The sequence below is a fragment of the Pinus tabuliformis genome, chromosome 1_1 (genome assembly GCF_031772625.1).
Source record: "Pinus tabuliformis cultivar Carrire ecotype Pingquan chromosome 1_1, CPIR1, whole genome shotgun sequence".
Taxonomy (NCBI): Eukaryota; Viridiplantae; Streptophyta; class Pinopsida; order Pinales; family Pinaceae; genus Pinus; species Pinus tabuliformis.
Genome location: NC_142297.1, coordinates 410348334 through 410374009, shown reverse-complemented (window position 1 = coordinate 410374009; position 25676 = coordinate 410348334).

Genomic DNA, 25676 nt, shown 5'->3' with positions numbered 1-25676 from the left:
TATTGTTATTATTGTGCCCTTACATTATTACTATTATTTCGGCTCTTATTATATCGTGACCTCTTAGACTCCTATATATAGAAAGGAGGTATTATCATTTGTATCATCGAAGAATTTTTCATTTGTGTAATGTAAAGGAGGTTTCCCCTCGAAGAGGATAATTTTGAAGTCGTTGATCTTTATTTTCTTCTATTTTGTGAGCTAGTTGCATATCAATTATAATGATGAAGAACTTGAATTGTCTGAAAAACTTGAAGAAAATAAAATAAATCTATTTGAAGAAAGTGATATAGACCAAAGAAGAGAAAGATCAATTTTTTCTTTCACAACCATAAGAGATCCCTTTAGAATCAAAATATTATAAACAAGGATATCAAAATTCCATTATGGAGTTGCATAAACAATACAACTTAATAAGAAAAAAAGTTATTGGAACTTCTTACAGTAAAACTCAAAATGATGCCCCCTCATCTAGTTAACCAAAACCTGATTCTCAAAAAGAATTTTCTAAAAAATCTGACGTAAATGTCAAGGAAGGAGATAAATCCCAAACATATTATAATATGGAAACTAAACTGGTTAAGGTAAATATTCCCATTCGTTTAACAAAATTGATGGCCAAAAGTGTATACAAGAATCAAGACATGAAAGCCTTAAAAATAGGAGAAGGGTCGGACACAATCAATTTGACTGATGAACGTCATGAACTGTTGTTTGGATCCAAAGTTGAGGGTAAACCTCGGTATGGGACCGTTCAACATTTCTTCATAAGCCTGAACATTCATGATAAAATCCTACATAATGTAATGCTTGACTCTGGATCCCCTCACAATTTAATGCCCAGAGTTATCATGGAGAAATTAGGGCTAGACATCACTAGACCATACAAAGACTTGTACTCTTTTGATTCAAATAAATTTGGTGTCTTGGTCAAATAAAAATATTTATGTGTCACTCTAGTTCAGATACCTAATAAGAGCCTAGTCATGGAAATCATAGTATCATCCATACCTCCAAAATATGGGATGGTGCTGTATAGATCATGGGGAGAAAGGTTGTAGGGCACATTGCAAATGGATATGACTTATGCCACCATTCCTATGTTTGGCCAACCTAGAAGACTTTATAGGGAAAAAGTAATGAAATATATGGTCAACAATCAAGATAATCCTAACAATTATCCCCTATATTTAGTACATTCATACATGGACTTATTCATCTTATACAATAATGATTGTGTATAAAATGAAGTTTCACCCTTAGAGGCTGAAGTCAATAATATAAAAATAATAAAATTTAATATTGAAGAAGAAAATCTAGAGGGAGAAGCTTTGTGGAATATGGATTTTGATGGAGATGTGTGTAAATATGGAGTAGGGGCAGGTGTATTTGTCATAAACTTAGCAAAAAACAAGGCATACGGAGATGGTTACAAACTTAATTTTCAGTGCACTAATAACATTTCAGAATATGAGGCACTGATTTTAGGGCTGTGGATTCTAAAGAAACTAGGAGAAAAATGAATTTCTATGCATGGATATTTTGAGTTAATTAAAAAACAAATTAAAGGTGAATATCCTACAAAACACCCTAGATTAAGGGTTTATAAAAATGCAGTTTTTGATTTTTTACAATGTTTTCCTGAATATGGTTTGTTTGTGATACCTCAAAACCAGAAAATTTTACCATATTCCTTGGCTATTTCAACCAGTACTTGAAATATTCCTTTCCATCTAAATAGAAAATATGTTGTGGAAGTTAAACACAGGCTAGTTGTGCCTGATAACATCAGATATTGGCAAGTTTTTAGCAATGATGAACAAATCGAAAATTTCATGAAATTAGAAGATGAATTAGAATATACACATATAGATTTAGATAATGATGTATAAATAAATAAGAGTGAAGTAGTGTTAAAAGAAGCCAATTGTCATTCAGAACCTTTAGAAGTGTTGCAATTAAAGGATAATTTTCTGCCTAAGGGACTAGCACCTTTAGAAGATCTGTTTTATTTCAATGATGTAGCAAAGAAGCCCAAACTTGAATTGGTGTTGGGCGCAGGATCCCCCAAGGGTAGTTTTGGGGCTTAGAGCCTAGATTTTGGTCCAATTTTGTAATTCCAATGTAAAGACTCCGCATTTTGTGGGCACGGAGCGCGTAGTTGTTAAAGAGTCATAGGGTTGTCCGCCCTTATTTTGATAATGTAATGTTGGTTGTAGAAGATCTACCCATGGTCTGCGGACCATGGGATTGTATAAATAGAGCAAAGCTCTAAGTAGTCAAAGGCATCTAATCTAATACAATATGGAAAATCAATGAAGATGTATGCGAGATAGCTCTAAAGTGTAAGTCCAAGTTTTGGGTCGTAGCATAGGTAGAGGCTCTACAGCTGAGTGCGCAGAGGCCTAGTAGTCTGCAGCTGAGTGCGCAGACCCCTGCAGCTGAGTGCGCAGGGTGAGTCAAGTCTATAATCATATGGAAGTATTAATAAAGAGAAGTTTCCTATAAATTCTGCGTCTTATTTCCTATTTATGCATCTGTTATATTAGGTATGAATTTCACTTCTAATGCTTATATGATGCACGAATGTGTATAATTGTATTGGTTAAGTGAACGCAAGTAATAACATCTATTTACGTGAAGCTAACTAAGATATGATAATAGGATAAGTAAGATATGTAGCCTAGTTTGAGAGATAGTGCAGAGTACTTCTCTAGTAGTGCAAAAGGACTTCAACCCCTGGTTAGGGCTGCGCGAAAGCTAATTGTAACACTTCATGAAGGTACTGAAGGATAGAACAGAGTGTGAAGCAACCTGCACGAAGGTTGGAATAGCTAGAAATAATTGACATCATACCATCTCAAGGGTGCGGAAACTTGGTTATAGCATCCCCCCATACTTCTTTGGGTGAGACTTCAGTCTGTGCTCCGCGGGCTGATGCCGAAAGGGCCAGTAGTGTAGGGATTTGTTTGGCTAACTAACGCTGAACCTGGGTCAAGCCCCCTCAAGCCAACAAATTGTTCCATTACCAGGATGTGAATATGCATAAGAGATGTGTGATGTTGTGGAATCCAACTAAGAAAGAAATCAAAGGCTGGTTGGATAGAAGAATTCACAAGTTCGCGGCGCAGGAAAATAGAAACCCACAACTATCAAAAGAACAGTGGATAGACAACTACCTGTATATGGAGATTCATGAAATATTTTTCGTGTCCTTCCCTATTGAACTATACGAGTGGATCATGAAGCTAGAAGATAGCCAAGGAAGGTGGAAACTTGATTGTCCTATTGTGTGGACCCTAGAGCTAGTGTGAAGGTTGGAAGCATTGGAGGATAAGATCATGCACACCGTCGATCATTGGCTCGATCATATTATAGTAGGATTTCTTACTGAGTTTGCAGTTGACACCTCAGTCAGCTACAACGAGGCAGAGTGGCGCTTTCTCGAAGGACCATGAGGTAAGTACGTAAGGTCTTTAAATACTTGGATTAAAATGTTGTTGTGCAAAAAGTGGGTTATGCAATTACCTCAATGTTCGAGGCTAAGCAAAGCGGAAAGGTTTAAAGGAATGAAGGAAATAAGGATCCATAAAATAGCCCCTTGATTTCACCTCCATGAGGGGATGAGAAAGAGCTTGCAAAGGTCTCTACATGAAGTGCTATTCATATGATAAGACAAAGAATTCCGTGAATCCCACCTTCACCCACACCACCAGCAGCTTCACCTCCATCACCTCCATCTTCACCCATACCACCTCCACCACCACCACGATTCAGTATGGCGAGCACAGTGAGGTTTCCTTCGTTCAAATGCTTGGGAAATGAGGATCCAAACCAATTCTGGTTCATAGTGAAGGCTGTATGGGAAGCTCAAGGTGTCACAAATGACCATATAAAGAAAGAAACACTGGTTAGTGCCCTGCAGGATCGCGCACTGACCTGGTATATTAAGTACTCCAATGATAACCCAAATGCGAGAGTAGCGAACATCAAAGTAGCACTAAATAGGGAATTTAGCAAGCCTAAATCTAAAGCATAGTCGATTATTGGATTCAAAGGATGCTACCAGGTGAGACGCCCTAGGAACTAGATCAGAGGTTGAAATGTATGATTTACGAAGAAAATATGAATTTGACGGATGGATAACATCACGAGTGGTTTGTAGCTTCACTACTACCACACCTAAGGAGTGCACTGTCGCAACAGAAGATAATAACTCAGGTAGATGCACTATAGATTTCCATGAGACTACATGAGACCCCGATGCAAGATCCTAATCTGGGAGTTCCACAGATTCACACACAACTAAAGAATCTGTGCCTTGAGATGCAAAGCTTGAAGCAGGATAAGACGGTTCAACTAGAAGTGTGCAAAGAAGTATGGTGCATGAAATGCAAGAGTTAGGGTCATGACAAAGAACACTACCTGGTCTTCACAAATTACCTTATAGGAGAAGATATGATGCCTCTAAGGTTGGAAGCTGAAGTAGGACCTAGCATGGCACCTGCTTTGTGGTGCGCTATCTATCAGGTAGCCTGAAAGCATACCATGTATAACTGCCACTTGTTAGAGAAGTATACACAAACTCCGCAACAGTTGTTCTGTAACTTTTGTAGGTCGGTGGGACATGACGAGTGTACTTGTAGGAGCTATGAATTGATGATCGTTAAAACTCCCACCTACAGAGTTTAGGCTGAAACATGACCCCTTGACCAGAATGAAGGAATGGCGCAGATAGGATTTCAGGGGCGCGGAAGAGGCCGAGGTAGCGGAGGAGCTGGTAGAGGTCATGAACAGTTGATTTGATACAATTTCAGAGGGCTAGGACACTATGCCCATGAGTGAACTAATCCAACATGCCCATCATGCAAGTATTGCATGTTGTTTGATCATGAGACAGAAGATTATCCTACACTGATAGCTAGGATATGTGAAAAAAGAGTGCTACCCCCTCCCTCGACTTAGAACCTGCAAATGATGAGGTCTGAGCTACACGAGGAATATACGAATGTAAATATTGTGCTCTGAAGTGGAATCACGACGGGAGATGACAAAGGGAAACAAACTGAAGATAGTACCTGGGTTCGCAAATCCCTGACGAAAGAAGCTGAGTTTGATTTGGAGTGTGCATGGTGGTGAGTACCTATATTGTAGAAATAATGTTGCAACTCCTGGGATTCCTATACTTTTATCAACCTGGTAGTTCGTAACAAACTTGGAAGCGATGGTGTTGTATGCACAAGTACTAGTTCTTACTGTAGGCTATCACTTGGTCAGCTGGTGCAAGATCACTAGGAGCTCAAGCCAACTTCTACGGATTCTAGAAGGAGCTATATATGTGATGAAATAAAGGAAATTTTACTCTACAGAGGCCACTTTACTTGTAGAAAGGAAAAATACTGAAATGTAAAGTAAACCTAGCAAACCCTATTTAACCAACTAATCCTACTTTTGTAGAAAGAAACATGAAAACCATGAAATGAATGCCATTACCTACTCAAGGAAGTAAAAAACATCTAATCAAGTTATTTACAGAAGGAAATGAGAAAAAAAACATCTTTTTGGATTTTTATGTATTTTTATGTGAAATTGTCATGCATGTAATTTATTTGATTGCGAATGTGGCAGCGATTAGGTGGTGATGGAGGGCGGTTTTAGGATTTGAGAGGATGTAGGATGGTGTGGATGGGTCCTAGGAGGTCTCATGTGGCCTTCTGGAGGCTTTTCCCACAATCAGCTTTCAAAAGGAAGCCTACAAGAAAATCTACAGGTGGTTGCAGGGGATCTCCAGGAGGTGTACAAGAGGTCTACAGGAGGATGCCGAGAGCCGTTTTGAAGGTTTTGAAGGTATAAGAGTGGGTGGAAAGGGTAGATGAAGGCTGGGATGATGTGTTAGGGCACCTAGGGTTCACCAAGGATCATTAGGAGAGGGAAAGATGGTCGAGAGAGAGGAAGAAATCCTATGGAAAAATGTAGAAAACTAAGGCAGATTTGAGGTGAACTTTGGGCGACCTGTGGGGCATAGATCAGGGAGAGAATGTGATGGCTGATAGGCTGACCTGCTGTGAGAAGAAATCTATTGCAAAAGAACTGATAGTCAAACAATGAAATCAAGCAAGCAAGGAAATTAAGTACATAAAAAAAACAAAATTTTTGCATCAAGCTAATCTAAATTATGAGCTATGGAAAGAAATGCTGAAAAATGCTATAATGAGAGAAAGCATGGAAGAAGACTTATTGCAAAGACAGAAATGAGCATGGTGAAAGAGATCTAAAGCAAAGCATTAACCTTCTAACAAACTGCAACACTAGAAATCCTATGGAGAAGGAAAATCTGTGTTTTTGTGGTAGCAAGAGGGTCTTGGCCTCAGTTCATGGTCCCAAGGGGAGGAAAGGAGGCAAAGGATCTGTTGATGCCCTTTTGTATCTTCTTTCTATCACTGTTTAACCTGCTATAGAAAACTCAAATGGAAACAACCTTCTAAATCACTAAAAGCAACCTATTCTTAACCAAGAAAGAAATTTATCTAACAACAACTAATCCATAAATTGAAACAAAGTATATAAATACAAAAAAGAGAAGCTTGGTTGATTGGATTGGGCCCTAACCCAAGAGCTTTAGCCCTCTGCCAACTTAGTTCTAGCTCAAGAAAGATCTCATCTTTATTATCAAAATAGCAATAGGATTACATGAAACTGTCACCAAAAGTAAGCTCGAAGTTAAGTAGAGAAAAGCTGCAACAAAAATTCGACCAACTCCCTAATGAGGCCCTAGGCCTTTCTACTTAAACAAATGAAGCTCCCAATAGCTTCCTTAAAATCAAGGAGGATTGGGTCCCAAAACTTGAGATAAACATAAGTTATCCTCCACTTGCTCGGTTGCCTCCTAGTGCATTGATTTGTGTGTTTGTGCTCCGAGCTGCATAAAGGAGAATTCAAAGTGGGGGAGTAATAAATGAGGGGTGTTCCCTCCTATAAATCCTCTCCTTTGTCCACTTCAAATTTTTGCTGCCAATTTTCCATTAAATCTTTGACTTTGTCTTCAAAATTCAACAAAAATCTGCATTAAACACATATTAGACTCCATGGCATCATAACCAACCCAACTCACTCCATAAGCATAAATATAATAAAAAAACATGTAATAAGCTAAGAGAATGGTTGATTAAACTATGTTAGGAGGCAAAATGAGCCCATATAGTTACCCATTTATGGGGCTTATTGCTCGAGAAACCTTCATGGAAGCTAAGAAGAGGTTCACTGAGGCCTCCACTTCAGGAAGAAAAGATCAGCCTGAGCCAGAAATGGATCCCTCCATGCTCACAACTTTCGTGGAAACCTGTATGAAATTACTGCACAATAGTAAGGTTGTGAAAGGGTTATAGGAACTTATCAACAGATGTGTTGGGACTGCGCCAAGAGAACTGAGTGTCGTCCAGAAGATCGGAAAACATAAAACAAGGATGGGGCGTGAAATGAGACTTACCATGTAGATCAGAGAATAAGAGATGGATCAAGTTATTCTATATTTTGGATCAGATGCGAATGTTCTACTGAAGTAGAGATGGAAGTGAATGGGAAGACTCGTGCTGCAATGGTCTCTGATTCAGCTGAGAATGGCGAACCAACAAAAATTCATACCCATGACGCAATTGCACGGAATAACTGTGGATATTGAGGGAGCAAGTGCACCGATAGATTTTGAAGTAATAGAGATTTTCGATGACAACAATCCCTACCCCATGCTCTTGGGAATTGACTAGGCCACTGATATGAATGGGGTAATCAATCTGAAGAAGCAAAAAATGATCTTTGGGAAGAAATCACTGTGCGTAATCATACCACTGGATCCTGTTGAAGGATCGCGCTATATAGATCTGGTCCGTGACTATGAGAGTGATGATGATCTAGACTACATCTACAAGATAATAGTGTGAGACCAAGATTCAGTGAATCCCACCATGGACGAACGGATTACATGGGAGTGTGAGAGTTCCTACACTTTGGATTCTGACGGAGAAGTAGAACGATGGTAGAATCAGTTACATGAAGTAACTAAGTTGAATTGTAACATGATGACCTGATCGCTGCATTGCATGTCGACAGAAGTAAGACATATGCCTACTTACGATGGTCTAAATGAGGTAGATACCTTTGTTGGATGCTTTTGAAAGGTAGGTGCCAGAAAAGCAACACTTCCAGTCCTTGGACTGGGTACTGCGTGCTACGCTCACAAGATGGCAGCGTACGCACAAAGGAAGCTTTGATGATTGGAACGAATGTAGGAGAATGATGCGAGTATGATTTGGGAAGCTTAAGGTGCGATTGATGGAAAAGTATGATGGGAAGAATGATCCGCACACAAGGATGTAGGCCTATGAAGAAAAGCCCCAACCTGAGTAGGTCCAACTATACTCTGTGCTAAAGTACCCAGTTGATAAGCCTGTGTTGGGGGGGAAATTTGCAGATGGCTCTTAATGTTGGGAGGACATTATGGAGGAAGAGCATCTGCATATAAGTTTCTATGCGTAGGGTTGTGGTGACCAACCCTTCATCAGGATTCAAAAGCATATTGCAAGGCATGTGATGTATGTTAGTAGATAGGAAGGCCATCGTGGAGGGATGAAATGCATTTGAATCCTCAAATGACATTGCAACCTTTTGAAAAGTGGGCAATAGATTTTGTTGCACCTATTAAACCTCAAGGGAAGATAAGCGCGAGGTATATTATCACTGCGACAGAGTATCTAACTCATTGGGTAGAAGCGCAGCTGGTGAAGGATTGCACGGGTTTGACTATCGCGAAGTTTCTATTTGAACATGTATTGACGTGATTTGGATGTCTGAAGATCTTGATGAGTGATTGCAGTACACACTTCCTGAATGAGACAATCATTGTGCTAACAGAGGATTTTCAAGTGTATCATCAGAAGAGTACACCTTATCACCCACAAGCTAACGGGACAGTGGAGGCATTCAACAAAGTGCTTGAAAATGCACTTACCAAGGTATGTAATGCACAACGAAGTGATTGGGACCTACGCATACTTGTAGTGTTATGGACATATCGGATGACATGAAAGAAACTGACAGGACAAACACCTTTTAGGCTTGTGTATTGAGTGGAAGCCATAATGCCTATGGAATACATTGTTCCTAGTTTTCTCATAGCAGCACTCACGAGTATGATGGATCATAGAGACTTGGAGGAGAGGCTCGTGCAATTGGATGAGCTTGAAGAAGAACGATTTTTGGTTGGATTTCACCAGCAAGTCCAAAAGCAGCGTGAGAAGGCATGGCATGACCAACACATAAAGCTGCACACATTCAAGGTAAGTGATATGGTGTTTTTGTATGATAGTAAGTTTGATAAATTCCCAGGGAAGTTCATGATGAACTGGTTAGGGCCGTATATTATTAAGGAGATTACTGATGGAGGTGCAGTACAATTGGTCAAGTTAAATGGAGAACCCTTCCCAAGAAAGGTGAATGGTGGTCAGTTCAAGCCATACACCAGCAATTAGGTGATGTGACTATATGAAAGTGGCAAAATCTTAGTGCTCCAGGTAGCTGAAAGGAGGCACGGGACTATAAAGTACTCTACCCAGGAACTGCGTGATGTCAGGACTGCATGTAGTAACGAAATGTCACAGGGTTCGCGAAAGTGCGAAGATAGCTGCGCTGGCACGCAGGTCTACTGAAAAGTGACCGCTAAAGTCACTATTCACGATTTGATGCTTGGTTTGAGGCCAAATGGAGCGAGCGGCAAGTATTTAAGGCGAAATTTATGGGTTAGATTCTTGGAAATCTACTGCCAATCTAGCATTAATGGATAGAATGTGGGCAAAACAGTTGAATTCAAATTCAAAAGGTGCTATAAGTTACAAATGTTTGTCCAGCAAACAACACTTGGAAATTCGAGAACTGAGCTATTGCACGCTCAAGTATTCACGAACCGAGACTTATTCGAGACTCTAAAAGCAAATTCGTTGTTTGAGAAACTGCCCAAGGTGCTGAAGGAATTATGGACTAGCACTATGTCGACACTTGAAGAAGCCATGGACACAGGAGTAGTGACAACCGAGGAAATCACACAGGAAATTATGGAAGTGGAAGCCCCAGAGAGCACCAGAATAATCGTTGAGGTCCCTAAATCATCATGAACACTGAGACCTAGGAAGGATAAGTAGGCCATGATCCCGGTGTGCGTCTCACCTAAAAATCCACTAAGGACCAAGCTCAAATTTCAGGAAAAGGGAAAGGCCATTAATCTGGAGGATGAAGAGGAGAAATTTGAAGAAATCCTGGTGGAGGAGGAGGATGAAGAGATGGAAGTTGAAACCCAGGGTGCAGACCCTATTACCCGGTTACCTAAATATGTGTCTCCATGAAAGGGTAAAGCCAAGGTGCCAAAGGATATAGATGAGAGCAAGAGCCCTCTATAGACTTTGTTTCTCCCAGACGATATTATCTTTGAGGGACCGCACTTGGGACAGGTTCCAGTGTTGAAATCTAAATATTGGGACCTCGTAGACGACGAGAAGTTCCTGCAATTAGCGACTGAGAAGCTAATGCGCCAAAATATTGATGTGACGGCTGGAATGCTTGAATTGGAGTCGTGCAAATGGCTCAGAGGTGTAGAGAAAGCTGGGTTGCTAAACCTACTTTGGGTGTCACGTTAACACCATGCCCCAATGACCATCTTCATCACTAGGCAGCTAGTTTTCTTGGTGCATGATGGGTGATTGTGGCTGGAGGATCCCATCCCCATCGTAGACCATTTGATTCACCGAATTACATGGCTACCTTGCTTAGGAGAGGACCCAACAAACATTTGAGAGGGAAAAGGTGGTGAGTTGGCCCTCGCAGAGGCAATGAAAAATAAGTTTAAGTTGGAGAAGAAGAAGAAAGGGTATGCCATCTCCAGCATCAAAAACCCTACAATCAAGGTCGTGACACAAATATTGGCAGGGAAGGTGATGCGGAAGTGTCTTGCAGATGAGGTGCCCACGCTAGTGGTTTCACTAGCGGCGCAATGTGCAGAAGGGTCTAGTTCAACTGGGCGAACTATCTATGCGGTGAGTTCCTTGCAAACTTCCGCAAGACACATGAACATGGAAAAACATTTCATTATGCATGGCTCCTATTATCGATCGTACTAGTGGCATGGGAGCTGCCCAAAGATAGCCAGTTCCCTTCAGTCACTCTGGAACTTCAGGAGGCAGTGAAGTATGCTTCGCTGTGGGCAACCAAGGACGTGTAGAGGATAAAGGAGAGCAAGATATTTTGGATATTCATGGAGATGAATATACATATGGGGAGCAATCGCAAGCCATGATTATCGCCCATAGTCTACAATATTTTGTAGAGCTTTGCAGAGTTCAAAATAGACTTCCACCATGTCTTCATCAGGGCGCGAAAGGACACTACGAAGACATGACATGATTTGCCGTATTTGGTGACTGACGATATGATATTTGTAGTCCCTGAGTCTTGGCCACCGGAGTGGCGTGCTACAGCTAGATCTGAGGTGGAAATGAAGGAGTTCGATGCGCAGTGCAAGAAAGAAGAAACAAAAATTCAGATGGCACAGCTGGTGGAAAAGTGCTGGAAATAAGAAGTAGCGGCTAAGGCCCATGCAACGCAGGATGCTGCGAAGTTGGAAAAATAACAACAGAAAACAATAGAAGAAGAGCACGAAGGGCAGAATTCACATTCACTTGAACCAGAGACTAACACAGAACAAGGTGGCCTAGACCTGCAGATGACGTCCACCCAACTCAAGCATCTGCAACCATGAGAACAAACCGTGCCACGAAAGAAGACAAAAGATTTAAAGACTTCTTTTGACCCAATCACCCTCACTGAGGGGGATTTACATGCTATTGATGAAACAATGAGGGATGTCACTGCGGAGGCCCTCCAATAGTTTGAGGAACAACAAAATTTGGTATTGGGGGATCTCCGGACAGAAATATAGGAGTTGCAGGTGCGCACTCCACAGGCTGGCACAGTTTCCACAAGCCTCACGATCGACACTTCATCTGCCGAGGAAATGTTGTGCACCTGGGTGACCAACATGATAGTGCTACGAGATGGGGCAATCACTATAAAGAAGGAGGCCGACAGGGCCACGGTCAATAGTTTTAAAGGCATCGGATCAAATATGGCCATGCTCCCTTGGGAGACACTCTATCTCTTGCAGGATGGAGTCACCATGGAACTTCAAGCTAGTGTAAGTCACACACTGCAGGTGATGAGCGAGCAACGCATCAACATTGAGTAATTGAGCCTGCATCACAACGAACCAGTAGAGAATAAAAAACAAATAATATAGGTCTTCGAGGAAGCCTACCAAATGGTCTCGAGGTTGGCCATTCAAGCAAAGGAACTAGTGGTGGCATGCATCCGTAAATTTTCCATAGGGGTGTGCGACGCTAGAGAAGAGATGGCTCAAGGTCAGCTGGAGTTGAACCTGCAGATCGTATAACTATAGTTGAAGGCTCATCCTTCAAATCTTCCAGAATCAGGGAACAACGAACCACTACTGTTACAAAAGCAATAATGACGGTTGATAATGCAGTGGTAGACTGCATGCAGCTGTTTGAGTAGTCATTCGAGGTCATAACTACCATACAAGAGGACCAGAATGTAGAGCTCCTAGAGACAGAGGTGCACAAGCTACAACGGAAGTATGAAGAAGTAAAAGGGACTATGTAGACGGTTGCCCTTACACATAGGCTTGCACAGATGCAACAGGCAAAGGTGTTCAAGGAACAAGTGGATCTCGCCTAGCATAAGGAAGTAGTCTTAAAAGCACGCCTAGAGCCATGGATTGATGAGGTGTATACAATTACAACCTCCATTGAAGCAAAGCTCTCACAACTTCAAGAAACTCAACAAAGGATTCAGGGTAGAAATTCAACATCAGCGGTCATCAAACAACGTGAGGAGGAAGTCAGCAGGCAGTTGCTCAGTGTGCTACTGAAGTTGTAGCAATCCAAACAGAGTTGGGAGGTCTTCGCCCTAAGATCACCACACCTACAGAGTGACTTGAGGGTGAGTCAAAATGTTTGTGTTGGGGTCTTGTTGGGCGCAGGATCCCCCAAGCATAGTTTTGGGGCTTAGAGCCTAGATTTTGGTCCAATTTTGTAATTCCAATGTAAAGACTCCACATTTTGTGGGTGCAAAGTGCGTCGTTGTTAAAGAGCCATAGGGTTGTCCGCCCTTATTTTGATAATGTAATGTCAGTTGTAGAAGATCTACCCATGGTTTGTGGAGCATGGGATTGTATAAATAGAGAGAAGCTCTAAGTAGTCAAAGGCATCTAATCGAATACAATATGGAAAATCAATGAAGATGTATGCCAGATAGCTCTGAAGTGTAGGTCCAAGTTTTGGGTCGTAGCATAAGTAGAGGCTCTGCAGCTAAGTGCGCAGAGGCCTAGTAGTCTGCAACTGAGTGCGCAGGGTGAGTTAAGTATGTAATCATCTAGAAGTATTAATAAAGAGAAGTTTTCTATAAATTCTGCATCTTATTTCTTGTTTATGCATCTGTTATACTAGGTATGAATTTCATTTCTAATGCTTATATGATGCACACATGTGTATAATTGTATTGGTTAAGTGAACGAAAGTAATAGCATCTATTTACGTGAAGCTAACTAAGATCTGATAATAAGATAAGTAAGATACTTAGCCTAGTTTGAGAGACAGCGCAGATCGCTGCTCTAGCAGCGCGAAAGGACTTTAGCCCCTGGTTAGGGCTGCGCGAAAGCCGATTGTAACACTTTGCAAAGGTATTAAAGGAAAGAAAAAAGTGCAAAGCAACCCGCACAAAGGCAGGAATAGTTGGAAAAAATGACATTATACCATCTCAAGGGTGCGGAAACTTGGTTCCAGCATCCCCCCATACTGCTTCAGGTGAGACTTGAGTCCGCGCTCTGCGGGTTGACTCCGAAAGGGCGAGTAGTGTAGGGATTTGTTTGGCTAACTAACACTGAAACTGGGTCAAGCCCTATCAAGCCAACAACTAACAGGGGATGGGGTATAGGAATGAAACATAGGGAACGAAAAGAGCACTAAAAGTGTTAAATTATCCAAATCCTTGCCTCCCAATGAAAAACAAAAGTACATAGAAATTTTAAAATATTTTTCTGATGTTTTTGCATGGAGTTATGAGGACTTGAAATACTATGACACCAGCATCATTCAACATACTATTCCCCTTAAAGAAGATCAGAAGCCTTCTAAATGAAAGTTAATAAGGGTGAACACATTTCTATTGCCCCTAAGAGAAAAGGAAGTTAAGAAGCTATACGATGCCACAGTTATTGTGCCTCTTAGATTTTCTAAGTGGATTTCAAACCTAGTACCTACAAGGAAGAAGACATGAGGAATTAGACTATGTGTAGACTTCTGAAACTTGAATAAAGCCTCACTTCACGACAACTATCCCCTCCCAAAAATGGATCATATATTAGAAAGGGTAGTTAGATCAAGTAGGATCTCTTTATTTGATGGATTTTCAAGTTATAACCATGCCTCATTCATCCTGATGACTAATCAAAGACAACATTTACTACACCATGGGGTACCTTTATTTTGGTATGATGAATGTTGGAGCCACCTTACAAAGGGAAATGGATATTACCTTTGATGATGAGATTGGTAGATTCATTGTCATTTATTTTGATGACATCACCGTGTTTTATTAAAATGATGAAGAACACTTGTTGCATCTAAGGAGAGTCTTTGAAAAATGCAGAAAATATGGCACCTCAGGGAACCCCAAGAAAACATTGTTTGGTTTGGAGAAGGGAAAAATTCGGGGCCACATCATTTCCAAGGAGGGAATTAGAATAGATCCTAGTAGAGTTGAAGCTATTCTCGAAATTGACCCACCCAGGAATAAAAAGTAAGTTTAGTCCTTCATTGGGAGAATAAATTTCCTCAGGAAATTTATTCCTAATTCAGCAGAGATCTTAAGATTACAAACATGTTAAAAAAGGATACTAAAATAAAATGGAACTCTAAAGCCAAAAAATCTTTCGGCAAAGTAAAACTAGCTTTAACAACTTCTCCTCTATTGATTAGTCCTGACTTCACCAAAGACTTTATGCTAGTTTCTTTTGCATCTGATCATACTATTGCAATAGTTTTATTGCAGAAGAACGAAGAAGGACATGAGCAAAAAATAACTTTCTTTAGTAGAGATTTAAGGGATGCTTCACTGAAATATAGTATAATGGAGAAACAAGTTTTTGCCATGGTAAAATCACTAAAGGACTTTAGAGTTTCATCTTACACTCCCATATAATTGCGTTTGTCCCTAATTCTATTGTAAACGATATTTTGACACAAACTGATCCTGATTGCAAGAGGGCAAATGGATTGTTGTTATGTTAGAATATGATGTTGAAATCAAACCCACTAATCTGATCAAAGGTCAGGGATTGGAAAAACTAATGGAAGAATCAATTTTCCATGCTCTTGATATAAATTTCATAGCTGAAATGGATGAACAGAAAGAGCAGGTGACTCCATTGGTATCAGAAGCATTTTCTAACTCTCCATGGTACGAAGACATTGTCTTTATGCTAAAAAATTTACAAGCTCCTCTAGGTTTGACTAAAACTAAAGACAAATTTCTTAAATTAAAGGTTGTGAGATTTTTTATTTTGGATAATAATGTGTATTGGAAAGATGCAGGAGGAATTTTAATTAACTATGTGCTAAAAGATGAAGCAGATAAAATTATCCATAAATTCCATGAAGGAGATTTTGGAGGACACTTGTACTAGAAGACAACAACAAACACGGTTTTAAGGGTTGGTTTCTACTGGCCCACCTTGTTCGAAAATGTCCATAGGAAAGTCACCACATGTCATCAGTGCCAAATCCTTGAAGGAAAAAGAAAATTGTTACACCTTCCCTTGAAGCCCATATCAGTTGAAACTCCTTTCTAGCAATGGGGTTTGGATTTCATTGGATAAATACATCCCAGTTCCTCGGTCTAGCATAAGAGGACTCTTACAGCCACTAATTATTTCACAAAATGGATTGAAGCTATACCTATAAGACAAACCACAGATGCAGTGATCATTAAATTCATGGAAGGTAACATTCTTACTAGATTTGGATGCCCAGATAAGATTATTATTGATAATGTTATTGCATTCAAATCAAAGAAGACGGTGGAATTTTTCAACATGTACAACATAATATTGGGTCACTCTACTACCTATTATCCACATGGAAATGGGTTAGCATAGTCTTCAAATAAAATTTTGTTTAATATCATTAAGAAGTTGTTGTAGGATAACAAAAAGTCTAGGCATAATAAATTGATCAATGCTTTGTGGGCATACATGATTAGTACCAAAAAGTCTATTGGTATGTCTTCTTTCCAATTAGTTTATGGGGTAGATGATGTTTTCCCCTCATCCCTAGGAATCCTTGTTCTCAAATTACTACAGGAGTCACAAGTTAAGCCTAATGATTTACAAAGGAGGATAAACCAAACCATACAACTGCAACAATCAAGAGAAGAGGTTTACAATAAAGCACAAGTCATCCAAGAGAAAATGAAAAAATTATGACAGAAGAACTAAAGATGATGATTTTCAATTAGAAGACATTGTACTAAAGTGGGATTCAAGAAACGAGGATAAAGGTAAGCATGGTAAGTTTGATAACTTGTGGAAGGGACCTTATAAAATTGATGCTTACAAAGGAAATAATGCATTTTTCCTAAAAGACATGTCTAGAGCACCATGCCTAGTGGACTTGCAAATGGTAGAATGCTCAAACATTACTTTCCTCCAGGATAAATTACTTTTCACTCAAATCATCGTGAATATCACTCTATTTTTCTACTGTCAGCATGGGTGGCTTACGTTAGAAGTTAAATGCATAGGTGAAGGCCATAAGCTTTTGATGAGTTGTTTCCATATCTATAACAATAGTATATCAATTGAGATACATAATAAAGACTAAAGACAATGGACCAAGGCCACTGATCTACTATATTCTTGACACCTCACAAGTAGGATGTCATCCCTAGTTGGAGCCACTATTAGGGTCCTATAATTCATAGGATCAAATGATGATTGGCTATTATCTTTCAATTGATAGAAATTGTAAATAATATTAAATTCTACAAATGTTTTACAACAAAAAAATGATGATGAAAAAAGGGGATATATATATATATATAATAGGGGAAAAAATAAAAGAATGAAGAAACCCCAAAAAATAAAAAATATGTATGCAAGTGAGAAAGTCTAAATGCCACATATAAATAGATTTCCTAAGTTTGATCATGCTATTTAATCATGGTTAAAATGAGTTAAATAAGGTTGGTTAGGTTAGTGGAAAAAAATCAACCATCCAGTTTAATTTTGGCTGAAATTAATTAGGTAGATTAGAGAAACATTAACCAAAGTGTTTAAGCTTGGTTAAATTTGATAAATAAGCATTAGAAGAGAAGTTGCACAACCTTAGAAAAAAAATAAAAATGGGCTTGCTATACTAAATGTGCCCTGAGGGTAAATTAAGTGTGTTTTAGAATAAATTAATCCTGTTTTTTTTAATTAGTCATGTCATTAAATGTGATTAATAATTTGTAATAATAAAGCACTTGGCCCTAATGTTTTTATTTTTTATAATAAATTTTGAAAGCGAAAAAATTAATTGTCAGATTATGGTGTAATGCATGTAAGATCCAATTCTCACGATCTACCCCACCCAGATCAAGGGCAGAGGATAGATTTCAGACCCCCAAGTCCATTCTACCTTTATTAGCAAGAGGGGGGGTGCGGGGGGGGAGGTCCAAAAGGTAGATTCATTATTCCCCATCCCCATGCTACATGGTGGGCACTCAACATTTCACACCCGCCTACTCAAAACCTCTTACCACCTACCCCCTCCAAAAAAGCTCCATCTCCCGCAAACGTCTATAAGTGCCCATTACCTCAGTACTACCTACCACGTCTCTGCTCCCCCTCCACTCCTATCATGCCACGCGTCCTCCCCTCTCTTGCATACCATTGCCTTTCCCTTCTGTCACATGTCTTTTCCTATTTGACACCCATCCTTTCCTGTTACGCCCTATCCATTATACGATAACTGTTTTCTCCCAAACATGTACCAGACCACAATGGACCCGCTCCATAACGGGTAAAACATAACGAGGATTTCTAGTTTCCTATAAAAACCTCCCAGTTGTTCATTGTGCTCCCATTTATGCTTCCCATTTACTTCATAGAATAGGTACAATGATTTGAAACCCCCATCGCCCCCACCAAATTTATCTGTCACCCACTGTAGATTCCAGATAGTTGTTTCCCGACCAAGTACCTATTGCAGCAAGTGAATTATTTAGCAAGCAAACAAATTTTCCTGGGTAAATACCACTAGCTCTTCACCTCTTTCCCTAATAACTTAAAAAAAATGGAACCTAAGGTAAAGTAGAAACCAATAATTGAAAACCCAATGACCCCTCCTATCATTGACCTAGAACATTTACCCCTGGTTGGCCAGAAATATAAAATCACAGAGACCAATTGTGATTTCGACTTGTTCGAACTGCACAATTGGCTCAAGCAAACCTTTCTAGACTAGAATTATGAAATCAACTTCTAGGGAATCCCTCTTGCCACAAGTCATGCTTCCTAGACTCACCCTTTCCTAAATTTTGTTTTAGGGTGTCAAGATAGGTTTATCCCCAGCCAAAGAGCCATTGTGACCCAGAATGGAGACATTTTGTTTACTCTAACCTTAGAGTCAATTAACCATATGCTTCAAGTCCCCCATAATGATTCTTTGAGCCCTTTCTCTATAGATTCTCTCATGGAACTCTAACAAAAGATAATTTTCCCTCGAAGAGCCAGAATATTAGAAACTTTGTTGCGAGAAGATGTCTAGCTTCCAAAGAATAATCCACCTTATCCAACCTCCATGTTTCTAGAAAAGACCAAGCAAATTGTCTCATTAGTATCTTGTCTCCTAGGGTATCTATAAAATCAATGGTTGGATGAACCTATCCTAAGTTGTTTGTCCATATTTTCCACAGACAAAAAACCTTATGTAATATTTAATTTCAGCCAGTAGACAACATCCTTGAGAATTTTCTCAATACTACCATGGAAAGAATGTTTAAACATGCATTACTGCTAGTTTATATGTTTCTAATTTACCAGGTAGAAATATTCCCAATTTCTTTGCAGAAACTAGATGTACAAGGCAATGCAGAATCAGTCATCCAGGGGACCTCTTTTGTGTGGAAGAATTTGAATGATTTCAGTTTCAGTGACTTCATAAACCAGTGCATTTATATAGTGCATGCCTTCTTAATAGTAATGTGGAACCTAGAATAGGTTTTGAGATACAAAGAACCTTACACCTTAGTGAACAAGTTAAAACATGGGACTGGTACTTGTACCAAAACTACAAAGAAATTAGAGTGTATGGCTGTGAGTTGCCACCATACAAACTGCCAAAATATGTTACTATGAGAATTTTCTCATTAGAATATATAAGTAAAATGATTAATATGGATGACTTACAATTTGTTTGAACTAAAAAGAATGAAAAACTCAAGATCAAGACACAAGTGGGGCCATTCATATGCTACAACAGAGAAGCAGGTAGTGAGGCAAATGCACTTCTCAAATAAATTAACTTCCAATTAAGATTTACTTCGTCATATGACCCCTTCAGCATCATTTTCAATTTAAGAGTGGAACATAAGACTACTCCTTACACTCACACTCCCAGGCTTGAAATTGAAAAAATCATGAACGAGGATCAATGGGAGGAGAACACTCTACAAGTAGCTGAACAATAGTATTTGTCTACAACCACTTCAAAGACTCCAGTACCTCAAGAGAAACATGACAAAAGGACAAGAGAATAAGAGTCTCCTACAATAACAAAAATTAGAACAAAGGATATTCTAATATATAAAAAGAAGCAGAAAACTAATTCAAAACCAGTTTTCATGCAGGATGATGAAGAACATGCTACTATAGTTTTGATAGGTCCACATGTTTCTATGAGACCATAAAACACTTTTGCAGGTATAAGACAAGAATATAGTTTTGTAGGCTCTCCATGTTCCTCAACCTCACAAGATCCTCTAGATTCAGCATAGACATAAGAGTTGGCTCAAGGCCAAATAGAGCCAAATACTTTTCCTAAGTACAAAGAAATCAAGCAGAAAAATGAGATGCTAAAGGCCAACACATATACTCAATTTTTGAAACAAGCTGCTTCTTCCCAACATAGTCTTCTGTCAGCCTTTGATACTAAAAAGGGAAGAATGTAAATGGATTTTCCACAGGCACAACTTCCATTCCCAAAATGACCAACAAAATACAAGACAACAATTTTCTCCTTTGACACTAATCAAATCCATCCGATTGATCAGATGGATATGCACAAACAGACTAGAGAGATGTTGTAATCCACTTTGACTAATATTGCCATGATAAATTCAAAACTACAGGCCTCCATCAGCAACATACAATCACAGTTGAAGCTGGATAAGATTTCATCTTTGGAAAAGGATACTAGAATTAAATCATTAGAGGACTTAGTCATTAAGCTAGGTTATGAGTGTAGTGATGTAAAGGAAGTAGAGGAGAGTGTGACTAAAATTATTGCAGATATAGGAGCTCCGAGGAAGCCGCTCAAACTTCCATCTATAGAGGATCCATAGACCAAGGAAATAGGAGATCTAGAAAAGAAAAAGGAAGACATGTTTAAGATAATAATTGAACATAAAGTCTAGATCAGAGAAATGGAGGTGGAACTAGAAAAATTTCTCAATGAGAAAGAGCAGTCCTCACAGCTGGCTATAGTTCCATTGAGTGCAGTGCCTATTTCAATCACATGAACAACCGAGGCTTCTACACTGACAAAAAAACCAACAAAAACCACAAATTCTTCCAACTAATTGATTAAAGCCATGTAGGATATGTCCCTCCAGGAAAAAGAATTTGAGAAGTTAAAAGGTTAGCTAAAGAATTTACAAGAATAGAAATTGAAGACAGACAACTACTATGTAGTAGAATTACAAAAATCTCACAAGCTTGCTTAGAGAATAGAGTTTTTAGAGACTGAGTCAGTAATGGCTCAAGCTTTAGCATAAGAAAAAGAAAACATATGGGTGGATATCAATCAGGACATAATAGAAATTTGGCCATGAATTCAGATCATATTTGAAACGGAAGAATTGATTTAGAGATAAAAAACAATGATAGAGGAGGTAAGAGAAATGTTGGGAGATAAACTGAGTGAAGCAACAACATTAATCAAAGTTTTGAATTCTAAAACTAAGGAAGAACTGGCGGAGTTTCAATTGTAGGTAGAACAAAAACCATTTTGGAGATAAAGAAAGTTTTACAGAAGAGGAACCTTATGATACAACTAGAGAATAAGTGTCAGACTCTAGAAACTATTGTTCAAAGGTTTCATACCAGGTTCAATTTACTGAATCAGAGAGGGCTACTAAGGTTGGTAGCAATGAATGATAGATTGATCAGTTTGAGTGACTACAACCACAAAATTTTTACTATTGCCCAAGATAAGTCTAAGTTTGCAGGGGTAAAAGGAAGTATTACAGGAAAATATTTCCTAGAGGCTTTAGATTTTTATTTGATCATTAAACATGAGATCAAACACATTTTCATAAACAAGCCTACATTTGAGAAATATACTAAAGTTGATGAAACATATAGAAAGCTAATAAAACTTTCTATCCCTAGTGAAGATCGATGGGATCAATTGTGTGAATTACTTGGGTGAAACATGTTTCATCTCAGATAGTGAGGCAACACCTTTTTGGGACTAGTCATCAACAACCATCCTCAACAATAGTGCCAACAACTCCAACAATTCAAAATTCCTAAATTTTTGTACTATTTGTGTAATTAGTTTTAGATATTTTAGGATTTTGTCTTGATCTTTTGAAATCAAGATATTTTGTAATTATTTCTATACATACTTCATAATTTGAAGTAGTAGGGGTTGATGTTTATGTAAAGAAAAGTACTATTGATGTAAAGCGGTTCCACAAAGTTGAAGTGGACACATTTCAATAATACAGAAGATCTTACAGGATTCCTGTGTCAGAGTATTGGTGAAGTGATATTCTCCACTATTGATGGGTTTTCCTTTCTCTGTAATTTCATTTGTTTTCAAATCTATTTTGTTCAAACAAAATTATGAATCTCAATTTTTTTAAGTACACCCAATTTTGTCTTTTGAACAATTTCAATGTTTTCTACTAAAGTTAAGAAATTTAATTCTTAATTGCTCTCTTCTTAATGGACACTTGATAATTTCTTCTTTTTCCATCTCATCAAACATATAATATCCAATAAATCTTCCTACCTTTCCCTATTAGATATGTCTGTCAATGCTTAAATAAATCCATTTGAAGTAATATGACTCCGTTTCCCGATGATATCTTGTTACATTATCAACCAAATGACCAAGGCAAATCAAAAACCAAACTATTGAACTTTCATAACTAGCCTAATATCTCAATATAAAAAAATCTAAATCTGAAAGAGAGATCCCTCTCTAAAGCTGGCAGGGCTAGATCCCAACTTCCAAAGTGATTTTGTTGTTACCTTTGTATTTCTTTCATAGTTTTGGGAAATACGGAGTGTTGACACTCTCAATGATGTGCTTGATCCTTAGGAGCCTCTTGGCCTCCTCTTTTCCTATTTTTGTCTCTCTTGTTACATGTATTTCTTTTATATGTTCGTTTTTCCCTAGGATCCTTCCCCAACCTCCTTTTTTCTTAGTTCACACTTCTCCTCTCTTCATTCAGTGTTTGAGAGTATTTTCCTAGCACGCATACCTCCCCTGTCATTCTCCATTCTCCCTCTATGAAGGAGTCCTCTTCCTGCATGGTCTACACTATTTAACTATAATGGGAAGCATGTACCATCTTCTTCTTTATTTTTTGTCCCTTTATTTCTTGTAATCATACCAAAAAGACACATGGGCCTATCCTTCATTTTTCTAGCTGAATTTAGTAACACATTAAGCTACATTAACACCACTCAGCCAACTCATGAATGATATTTGAAACAACCAACTCCTCAAGCAAATACCCACTTCAAGAAATGGAATCCATGTCCTTTCTTAGCCATTTTTTTTATTTGCATGATTACAAGGGAATTATTTACAATGCTTATAAGGAAAATTAACCCATAGGGCCTATTACAATCCACAAAGTTGGGTGATCTAAGAGTGGGAAGAAAAATATGGAAATTGCTTCAAATAAAGCATAGAGCACTCACAAAATTGCATAATGATGACTAATGGAATGAATCCTCTCTTGGTAGATCTAGGTGTTGGAGTATATTAGGCTTTGTATATCTATAAATGTTAACACTAAAGCAAGGATTCAAGATTAACAACTTCATTTAAAGATCTTTTAAGCTTCTTCAATATAGTCCTTCAAATGTGGAATGATTATATCTTTCTTTACCCTTGATGTAAAGATTTCCTCTTCATTTCTGTTGGAATATGAGCGTAATTGTTCAATGATAAAAAATGTTCTTCATTCTCATTAAAAAATGCAACTAACCATTTTTTTATTTCTTAATGCAGAAAGTTTATTAAAATGTAGAACTCATTACCCCATGATGCTTAATGACCTTGAAGTATTCTTGTAACATATACTTTGAAATTAATCATGGAATCTTTAATTATTCTTTGGCCTGGAAGATTTTACACAACTTTAATTGATTTAAAGGAGTCATTTCTCCTTCATTAATTATTTTTTGTGCACTCAGAAATAACATACTTTAACATTTTGATTTTGGCAGATCGTGTTGCTTTGATTTTCTTTATTCACTTCCTAGTTGGAAGCCCTTGTTGAGTTTTTTGCAAATCACTAAGTGTATAAATTTTATTAATTAATGTCATTAAATAAATTTCAACTAAATGTTGATAATATTCTAGGTTCGTTTACAATTATAATTTATAAAAAAAGAAATACTCTAAGAAATATGTCTTAAATATAAGCATATCTCCTATTCAAAAATTGAGCTTCTTTCTTAACTCTATTTGTATGTTGAGTGTGACTAGTGATGTAGGTCCCAGGACTACAATAGCTAAAGGGGAATGAACAAATGTATAAGATTGAGAGCTTCTTCGAGTTCCTTTTAAGTTGCATGTTTTCAATATCTTGCTTTCTGAGAGAATGGGTAAGGAAATTCCCTATAGTCATATGTAATTTTAGAAGTACAATAGGACCAACACTTGATACATCTACCTCAACCTTCCATTTCTTTATCACCTTCTTATTTTAGCATGGAAATTTTCAATTTGTAACTTCTTACCAGCTTTATCATAGTAAGTATCATGCATGGTCAATGATTTTTCTTCAAAATTGGTTGGCTATTGTATAGCCAATTCTTCTATTGTTCTATGAATTTATACCATACATAATGCTACCCAGTCAGGGATTGTATCACTATCTACTTCGATGTTGGTTGATCCTTATGCTTGTTGTGATCCCTTTTACTATAACTTTGATTACTTCTTAATAAGATAACAAAAACATGGGATTTTTCCAAACTAATAGGAGGAGGTGGTTCTTTAGCATAATCTCTATTAGAGTGTCATTCATTACTCTCTCCTCAGGCTGTAGTTGTCTCTTATTTTTTTTGGTGCTAAGGAGGAACTGTAATGAGTATATTGATTTGATGAGGATTATACATTTGTAAGGTTCTTCCCTGTTTTATTTTATTTTCTCTTCTATTCTGAATTGGATAGTAAAATTGTATTGGTTATGTTTTAGGATTCATATTATTTTAGGAGGTAGACCATTGAACATATTGCAGTGTACTATCATTATCAATAAATAGGATATCAAGAAAAATCTATGGGATTTTAGTAATTAGCTAACTAAAAGAAATGTCATTAGAGATTAACATGAACTAGTTGACCTTGGTATATAAGACATTAAATCATGTCCCATAATATGGAAAGACAACCAAGAAAAATCCCTACAAGGCTCCACTAGCATTGAAATGTCTATAAACAAAAGGTTACTTGGCATATGTGTTGATTGAACCATGAATTATCAAAGAACATTCACTCCACCACCATGAGAATCAAGGAAATAATTAGAATTAAGAAAATTAAGTTCCTTTTTTAGGTCTAGTAAGGTCCTTAAGGCTTTTGTAGTTAGAAGGTTTGAATTCTTTCCTTACAAAGAGAATTTGATAGTTATAGTTATATAATCAAATTGGTGGGTGCACCAGGAAACAAGTTCTCTAAGATCAAAGATCTCAATAACATTGTTGGCCTCCCATTTTGAAATAATTAGTGATCCGTAAACTATCATGGATATTCCACTCGATAGTTCATCATAATAGATATGATAAAACTGTATTTAAAAGCCCACAATATACACTATTAGGGTTTTATTTCTCTTTAGATTTATAGATCCATAGATTACTATTAATTACGTATGTATGCAAATTAATATTATGTGGAAAATAGAGAATAATTAAATAAAAAATTACAAACCATGATTTGACACAAGATATGACACAGGAAATCCTTTCAGGAGTAAACCCAACTAGAGGGTGAGGCCGCTCTACTCTCTTTTTCTAAATAGAAATAACTACAAGTATAAAGAAGTAT